The sequence below is a fragment of the Cricetulus griseus genome, chromosome 6, assembly GCF_003668045.3.
Source record: "Cricetulus griseus strain 17A/GY chromosome 6, alternate assembly CriGri-PICRH-1.0, whole genome shotgun sequence".
Taxonomy (NCBI): Eukaryota; Metazoa; Chordata; class Mammalia; order Rodentia; family Cricetidae; genus Cricetulus; species Cricetulus griseus.
Genome location: NC_048599.1, coordinates 46,232,045 through 46,241,035, shown reverse-complemented (window position 1 = coordinate 46,241,035; position 8,991 = coordinate 46,232,045). Strand labels below are relative to the sequence as shown.

The 8,991-nt window shown below is 42.4% G+C and overlaps 1 pseudogene; it reads right to left on the bottom strand.

Annotated features, from left to right (window-relative positions):
* Window positions 1–406: 406 nt before the first annotated feature.
* Window positions 407–1,223, bottom strand: LOC100761055 (annotated as a pseudogene).
* Between the last annotated feature and the right edge of the window lie 7,768 nt (window positions 1,224–8,991).

The window sequence follows — 8,991 nt, the reverse complement described above, 5'->3', positions numbered from 1 at the left end:
TGAAGCCTGACATCTCTAGAGGGGCTCCTCCCCAACCAGTGTCTACAGCTAAAATGGCCCTTTTTGGAATGGAATGTCTGCTGTACCTAGAAAATGGTAAATACCTTAAAGCTGAGTCACCCTTAGCCTGGACATCTAACGTTATATTTATCAATTCTGGCATCCCCAACATACATTAAAAGGTACACTAAAGCTGGGCGTTGGTGGTGCACGCCTTTAATCCCAGTACTCCAGAGGCAGAGGTAGGTCGATCTCTGTGAGGCCAGCCTGGCCTACAGAGTGAGTTCCAGGGCAGGCTCCAAAACAATATAGAGAAACCCTGTCTCAAAAAAAAAAAAAGTACACTAAATTCTGAAAATAGCTCTGTTGCAAAATAGCTTAAAATTAACGATTGTACCATATTCATTTATGCTTGAAATTCTAGTCCTAGACCAAGCTGTGGCCATCCACATTAAATGTGCTTGCTATCCAGCAGAGCTGACAGTGTGAGTTTGATACCTGGCTTTAGGGGTCTGAGTGTACCCTAGGCCAATCAGGCTAGAGTTATTCACTTTGACCCAAAAGCAGACATCAGGGTAGACCTGATACTTGGCTGCTCTTCCAAAGTGAGTATTAATGTTTCCTGCTGATTGACAGTAGCCTCCATCTTCTTGTTCACCTTCTGGTAAATGGAGTCACCAAACTCTGTCCCATTGTTCACATTAGTATGAAATTGGAATTCATCCACCTTGTAGCCAGCTTCGAAGTTGCTCTGGATCACTCAGGACTTCAAGGTCTCAAAATGCATCTGGTACCCAGCCAGCCAGCCCTCATAGCCAAGGGCCCAGACCGAGGGCCCAGGGATGTCAAAGTCCACATCACAGCCCAGTTTGATATGGTCTTTCTTGTGCCCTGTCTTGATTTTAGCAGCCACTCCCACTCCATTGTTAGGTGAGAAGGATGAATCAATGGTCAGCTTCAGTCTACACACAAGCATGGTGATCTCTGTGCCCAGGGTGTTTGTGGTCGCTGTTCCACGTCTCTGCAAAGGTCAAACTGTACTTGGATTCCAGGCTGCGGTTCACTTTGGTGGTCTCTGTGTTTGCTGAGCCTGAGCTGGTAAATTCCAGTCCAATCTCAGATTTTGTTTTCAAATCAAGTTTTATTAAGAAAAAGCTGTAGCCCTTGGTGATGACATCCCTGGCAGATTTGCCAAGATCAGCATATGTGGGAGGCATAGTCATGTTCTCAAAAGAAGGGAAAGGTGGGAGGAAAGGCAGCTATGGCAGGGGCTTTGGCTCAGAGCCTCGGAAGTTTGTTTGTTTGTTTTTTTAATAATGTGGTTTTAAAAACAGAATTCTTTGTAAAAACAAAACAACAAATCTCCCTGACGACCCATCTTTGGCTTCTCCATTCTTCCAGAGATGACACTCAATTATGAGTCTGCATTTCAGTCTTCCAGTGAGAGTCTGAGTAGAGTTCTTCCTAAGCAAGCAACACAAAATGTTATTTTCTCCTGCAAGTCCAGAGGGATTATTCATTCAACAAGCACAAAGACCCTGATATGGTTCTAAGTCCACCCCAACGAATCATGTAAACTTTGCACCATAAATTATTAGAAATTTCCTAAAACACAAGTTAGCCAGAAAGATGGTGTGTAACACCAAAGTTCTAATTCGAATGCACAACTGTGGTAACAAGTAGAAAGCTGTATATAAAGGCAGAATTCTTAGGGGCTGGAGAGATGGCTCAGAGGTTAAGAGCACTGACTGCTTTTCCAGAGGTCCTGAGTTCAATTCTCAGCAATCACATGGTGGCTCACAACCATCCATTATGAGATCTGGTGCCCTCTTCTGGTGTGCAGATATACATGGAAGCAGAATGTTGTATACATAATAAATAAATAAAATCTTAAAAAAAATAAATGCAGAATTCTGGTCCACACCTAGATGTACACCTCTGGGTGGGAACTAAGGACATCTTTGCTCAAATGGCTGTGTGGTCCAGTTTACAAAGGAGTTTCTGCCAGAAGGCCATTTTTCATTAGCATGATACCTTACTGGGGAGCCAGACACTGTGCTTAAGGTATTAAGTTAAAAATGCAACAGAGTGTGGGGCAGATAGGCAAAAGTAGAGGCTGGGAAAGGGGCCTTCTCTGATTAACTGCAGGTTGTGGGGGTTGGAAAGTGATGGGAAGCCCATGGGAGGGGTTAGGCTCAAGGTCATAACCTTTAGCAGTGATCTTAGCAGACATGCTCATGCTGACACAGCCTAGGCAAGAACGAAATAGAGAGTACCTAATGTTATTTCATTTCTATTTGAAAACTTGCAACTATTGCCTGGTTCAACAGCCACTGACATCCTGGCTGGGCTGTGGGTAATAGGGGTTCATGGCCTATGCATGAGGCCCTAAGAAGAAAGAATGTACTTCCAACATGGAGGGGCTGTCTATGGCATACTCTTTGTGGTGTCTCTGTGCCTACAAATAGATTTATTGATTACACACTCCCAATGAACGAATGACTTTTGAAAGGTCACAGTGAAGGAGTCACAGATAGTTATGTGACAAGTCAAGAAGACTAGCTGGAGGGATGGTTCAATGGTTAAGAGGACTGGATGCTCTTGCAGAGAACCTGGGTTCAATTTTCAGCACCCGCCTGGAAGCTTGCAACCATCTGTAACTCTCCCCTCAAGGACTGGAAGTCCTCTTCTCACCTCCATGGGCACCAGGCACACATGCAGTGCAGACATACGTTCAAGCCAAAACACTTGTACACATAAAATACTAATAAAATAATTTTTAAAAAGGAGAGTAGAAGAAAATGGAAGGCTAATATTCTCCATTTCTAATAATTATAAATTATAAAGCATAAAATAATGAGAATCTAATCATATTTGTCCTGGAACTAGTTTTTAAAAGTCAAAATTAAGCCAAGCATGATGGCAGAGAGATTATGAGTTCAAGGCTAGTCTAGGCTATGTAGGAAGGCCCTGTCTCAAAAAAAAAAAAAAAAAAAAAAAAAAAAAAAAAAAAAAAAAAAAGAAAAAAAGAAAGAAAGAAAAAGGAAAAAAGCAAAAAACCTAACCCAAACCAAACCAAATCAAACCAAACAAAACCAAACCTAAGGAAAAGATCCAGGGGACAGAGATTTACACTTTCTCATCAGTTTCATTTCACAAAATTTTCGTTTTGTGGTGCTGAGAATCAAGTGTCTTGTACATGATAGCAAACGTTCTACAACTGAGCTGTGCCCCTACCCTCATTGTTTTGTTTTAAAAGTCATTTTAAGCATGGTTTAGACTGTTACAAAATTTCATAATCCATACAAAATCTTTCCCAGATTTTCTTAAGAGAAAATGGTAGAAAGAGCATGTTAACGCTTTTCTCATTCTGATGGAATAAAAGTAATTAAAAGAATAGCAGGAAACAAAATTAAAAAAACTGTCCTTGGTGGGCAAACATGTGTACTTTACATAGGCAGCTTTGCTGGAGACTGGGAAAATACAGAGAGTACACAGATGGTTTGCCAAAGGATGTTATTGACACATCTTGGGTAACAGTTTGCTGGATGCTGTGGCGAAAGAACAGGTGCTTTTGTTAGTCACAAGGGAAAGACAGACTGAACAAGATAAACTCTCAATAGCAATCACTTTTGGAACAAAAACAGTGTCTGGTGAAAAAATACAAAGCAAAATCCCCCATGGCTAACAAGAATCTCTGGCTTTTATTTGGCTGGGGGAGCAGAAATTTGGGGTGAGAACATAGTATTGCATACAAATTCACTTGTATTGTTTCATAAGCCAGGTGTGTGGCAGAGGTCAGTCACGGGTGAGAAGTGCGTCTTGCTTTGTGTGGACATCAAATAACGATGAGCTGAAAGTCTTTTGAGTGCAGTAGAGTTCTCTGATTATCCCATGGCAAAGTTCTCCAAGGTGTTCCTAACTCAAGGAGAGTGACATAGTTTGCATAAACAATGCAGTCTGGAGACAGTTTCTGGGAAGCAACTCCAAGGCTCTCAGTGGCTCTGACCAGTGATGAGGGTTCTAATTGGTCCAGGCAAACAAGAAGGGGTAGTCAGCAAGGCTCATTTTGGGTTGCCTTTTTTCTCTCCCAGTACTGAGAATAGAACCCAGGGCCTTCCAGCATGCTAGGCAAGTCCTCCTCCTCCTCCTATTCTTCTTCCTTCTCCTCTTGTCTTTTTTGAGACAGGGTTTCTCTGTGCAGCCATGGCTCTCCTGGGATGTAGAGCAGGCTGGCCTTGATCTCACAGAGATCCACCCACGTCTGGAACGAAAGGAGAGTGCCCAACTTCTGAACTGCACTTCCAGCCCAGCCCCCAGGGTTAATTTTTGTGGTGACTGGGGAAGTTGGCACAGTTAGAATTCACCACAGAGACTGAATAGTAACTGGACCGCACATTAGTGTGAAGCAGTGCCAATCTGTGCAGTGTTAGAGAAAGACATTTTATTTATAGGATCCCCTCAGACCTTCTGAAGCTTTACTGTCTCTCTGGCCCCAAGGCGCCAGGAACACCTTGTCACTCTGGAGTTCATGTGTGTTTATAGGACCCAGGATCCCTGGGCACGAGCACAGTTTTCTCTATGCCCTCTGCCTCCCTGGAGTAACATGGTTTGTCCAAAAGCATCCTAAATTCTGTGTTCCAGTGCTTCTGTCTCAGAAATGCTGAGTGTCATGATTATAGCTGTGAGTCCCAACACCTGGTTTTCTGTCTGTCTGTCTGTCTGTCTGTCTGTCTGTCTGTCTGTCTGTCTGTCTTTTGTACTCCACTAGTAAGCTAGAACATGCGGCCAGACTTTTCTGTATGCTTGAAAAATGTTTACAACACAGTCTTTTATAGTAAATCATTAGTTAGCGAGAACAATTAGAATCAAGATGAGAATGACATTTCACCATTAAGGTAGAAAGTAAATGTCTTTTGGGATGAAATATATGGAGTGAAATTTAAGGGGACCACCTGTCAATTCTCCTCTTTTTAAGCTTTATTTTGTTTCTGGAGTTTTATATGTATGTGTATCTCTGTGTGGGTATATGCCGGTGAGTGCAGTGAGGGCTGGTGGTTCCAGAGGCCAGAAGAGGGCATCAGATCTCTTGGAGGTGAAGTTACAGACTCTTCTGAATTGCTTGACATAGGTGCTGGGAACTGAACTCAGGTCCTCTGGAAGTGTAGTAGGTGCTCTCATCCACTGAGTCATCTCTCCAGTCCCTTGTTATACTTTTGAAAAATTGGGGATAAAAACCTAACATTTAAATGATAAATTAAGAGTGAATAGTGTGGTGTACATTTGTCATCCCAGCTCTCAGGGAAGAGGAGGAGGAGGATTAGTTTTTATTCCCTGTACTCCTCAATAACCTCACACCCAAAAAAGAAAAAAAAAACAGGTGAATGAATTCTCATCAAACTTTTGTGCATTGACAAATATCTCATGTCTTATCTCATGTCAAGTGAGATAAGACAGTCACAGAAAGAAACAACACAATGTCGTTGCACTCATGTGTGTGTCTAGTCCAATCACGTCCATAGAAATAGGGAGAAGAATGTGACTACCTATTTGGGGCTGGATCAAGGAGACAAAGGATTGTTGGGTCCAGCCCCCACGGGGTCGCTGTGAGTTGCTTGTCAGCCAATAACCAGATGTGCATCCTGTGTTCTAGTCCTGGCTTATAGCCCCGGCCTCACCCCTCTACACCTGGGAAAATATGAGCTCTTTTTCCACAAGCTCTTGTACCTGGGGCTTTTCCACTGTGCTGTAAGTGTATATAAGGCTGCTCTCTCCCTGGAAAACAGCAAACAAATAAAGATGGAAAGACGCACATAGCACAAGAGGCCGGACATCTCTGCTTTTAACTAAATCTCCAGGATTTTGCCCGGTACTCAGACTTAGTTGTGTCATGGACGCCACAAATGATGTTGTAATTTAATAAGTTCTAGATTTGTAAGATGTAAACATTCAGAGATCTCTCTGACAAGAACATGAATTTATTTAGTACCACTGAACCATAATTTAAAAATAATGAAGATAATAAATTGTAAGTGATATATTAAAAAAAAAAACCCTATAGGAAGAAAACAACTGGGGATAGAGAATTATTGAGCTGTTTTCAAAGCTTCCACATGAAGTGCTCAGTGGATTTTGAAATGAAACATTTTGATATATAAATAGTACTGACTAGTCTGAGTTAAGGAACTTGAGTTGCCAAATTTCACCAGTAAATTTGTTTATCTGGTAGTGGGAGAGATGAAAAATGATTGTTCTAATCTAGGGCAGTACATTTAGTAAAGTCCTTATTCTGCGTACTTTTTAAAATTGAATTTTAATTTTTTTCAAGACAGGGTTTCTCTGTGTAGCAGACCAGGCTGGCCTCAAACTCCCAGAGATCTGCTTGCCTCTGCCCCCATCCCCAGTGCTGGGGGTTAAAGGCATGCGCTACCACTGACTGGCTTAATTTTTAAATTTTAAATGTATTTTTTCTTGTTTCATATGGGTCTCTGTGTGAGGGAGAGTGTAGATTTCTGAGGTAGCTTAAAGAGACAGGAATCTAACATTTCAGCAGAGGGGACAGTGTTTTTGGACTCACAATGAGGGGACAGGCTCTCTTTCTCAGGGGAAGCTGAGTGGTCTGCCAGAGCTAAAAAGATAGCTTCGACCCTTTATAGGGATGGAAATGTTTGCAGCACACATTTTTCTCTACAGTCCCGCCAGACGCCCTCCTGGAGTTGCCTAACCAAGTTAGATAACTTATCATTTTAAACCCCGAAGGGCCATAGAAACGTGCAGTGTGGGTGTAGATTCTTCCTTAGCTGATCCTGCTGATGAGCGTCATTGTTGGGGCAGAGTAGTCCGGGGGTCTACCCCTTTCTCTGCCTGCAGCCTCCAGCAGCACAGGGCTTGACTTTTTTATCTGATGGGATTAAGAGGAAAGACAGGCGCACACTCTCTAGATGGTTTTCTTCTTTATTCTTCTTCTGTAGTCTCCATCCAGGAATGTCCCTTCCTAGGCAGACTTTGGCTAATGTTTTCTCTGTTTTAGAAGCTAATCGGCAGAAAGAGTGGCACCCTAATAAAAGTTGGAAAATCCTGTTTGTACTAAGTAGGGCCTGTAGTTCTATAAGAAGTCAGCCTTTCTGTTGGTACAGAATTGTTCTGCTTAGAGGTTACTAGAGAGGAGAGCAGAGGGAGAGAGTGATACAGGTCAGAGAAGCACAGAGGAGTGTTGATCTGAGTCTCAAGGTGCTCTGATGCACTTATAAAAAATTCTTATTCATTTTGTGCTCTTTAATCCCCTCTCCTCTCTCCTCTCTTCTCTCCAGTTTTCAAAACCCTTAATTCTGTTTAAAAGTAAATTAACAATTTTATCATCTTTTTTTCTTAGATAGTTTAAAGTTTCAGTTAAAGTGCATTCATGATATACATTCATGATCTGTAGTTCCACTGCCTGAGATTTCAGTTTGGTGTGTAAAGCATAAGCCTGAAACAGTTTGAGAATATTGTCTTTATTTTTTTCCTGGAAGTTGCAATCACCTTTTGTCAGCTGGAGGAGTTTGTGCTCAGGTCAGATCCAGGTGCTGCTCCCCCATCCCAGATCTCACCTCCAGATTGGCTCCTCTCTTGGTAGCCCTGGTTCATCCTGCACATTTGTAGGAATGTAGGGCTTTAAGACATTGGGTGATGACCGTATGTATCTACTTGGCTGAGCCAATGAGATAGCTTGTAGTCTAGGGGACGCCATTGCACATCCTGGAAAGTCCCCTCTGATATCCCCCACCCTGTTGGGCTGGAGGGAATAAATGCCTCTTCAGCATACTTACGATCAGACACTCAAAGCATTTCCAAACTAAAAAAATCAACTTTTGATAGGCAGGAGAGGATCCAGACAGAATCCAAAACTGAATATTGAAGGAGTGGCAGGAGAAAATGGTCAAGTGCTAGCAAATAAATATGCATGCAAACACACACACACACATACACACACACACACACACACACACACACACACACACACACACACACGCACGCACGCACGCACGCACGCACGCACACGCACACATGCGCATGCACGCACAGCGTGCACACACGCATGCACACACACACACACACACACCACACACACACACACACACGGGGGGGGGGAGAGAGAGAGAGAGAGAGAGAGAGAGAGAGAGAGAGAGAGAGAGAGAGAGAGAGGATTTCTAATAACTCAAAATAAACCAAATCAAAAGAAGGGCCAGGCCCCAGAAAGAACCACACTTCTACCTGAGGTGGCAGCAGACACAATTGAGTGTAAAGGGCCCATGTTGACACAGTGTCACTCTGACTGACGTATTTGGTGCTAATGGATCATACTTGGTGCCACACTTCAGACCCTAACACTGTTGACAAAAACATAGCTTTCATTTCAAAGGGAGTAAAGCAATTTAATATGAGCTAAATATGAGTGGCCATGTCCCAAGAACATGGGCTCAGGTTATCTGAATAGCATGTTCTCATGTGGAAGCGATTACATGGACCTTTATAGCCACAGAACAAAAGCAAATAATAAATCCAAATGTGTAAAAATTTACACTGGAAAAATCCTTTTCAACCATCTGTTCAAACTGGATCAAAGACCTCAACTTAGAAACAGAAACACTGAGCTGTCAAAACAAAGCCCTTCAGGACATAGGTATGGGCAAGAGTTTTCTTTTTCCCACCTGTTTTTATTGGCATATGTTAATTATGTAGAATATTGTGTTTGATTATGACAGTTTCATACTTGTATATAATGTATGTTGGCCGTATTCACTCCTCGTTATCACCTCTACTGCCCCTGCTACTCTTACTGATCCCCTTCCTCTTCCCAACTTGTTTCTCTTCTACTTTTATTATTTATTTTTCTTGCTGCACACATTTAGTTAGGGTTGCTCACAGGAGTGTGTGCACTTGTTACAGCAGCTACACCACTGAAAAAGAAGTCTTTTTCTCTCTACTACCAACCATGAACTGTGCATAAAT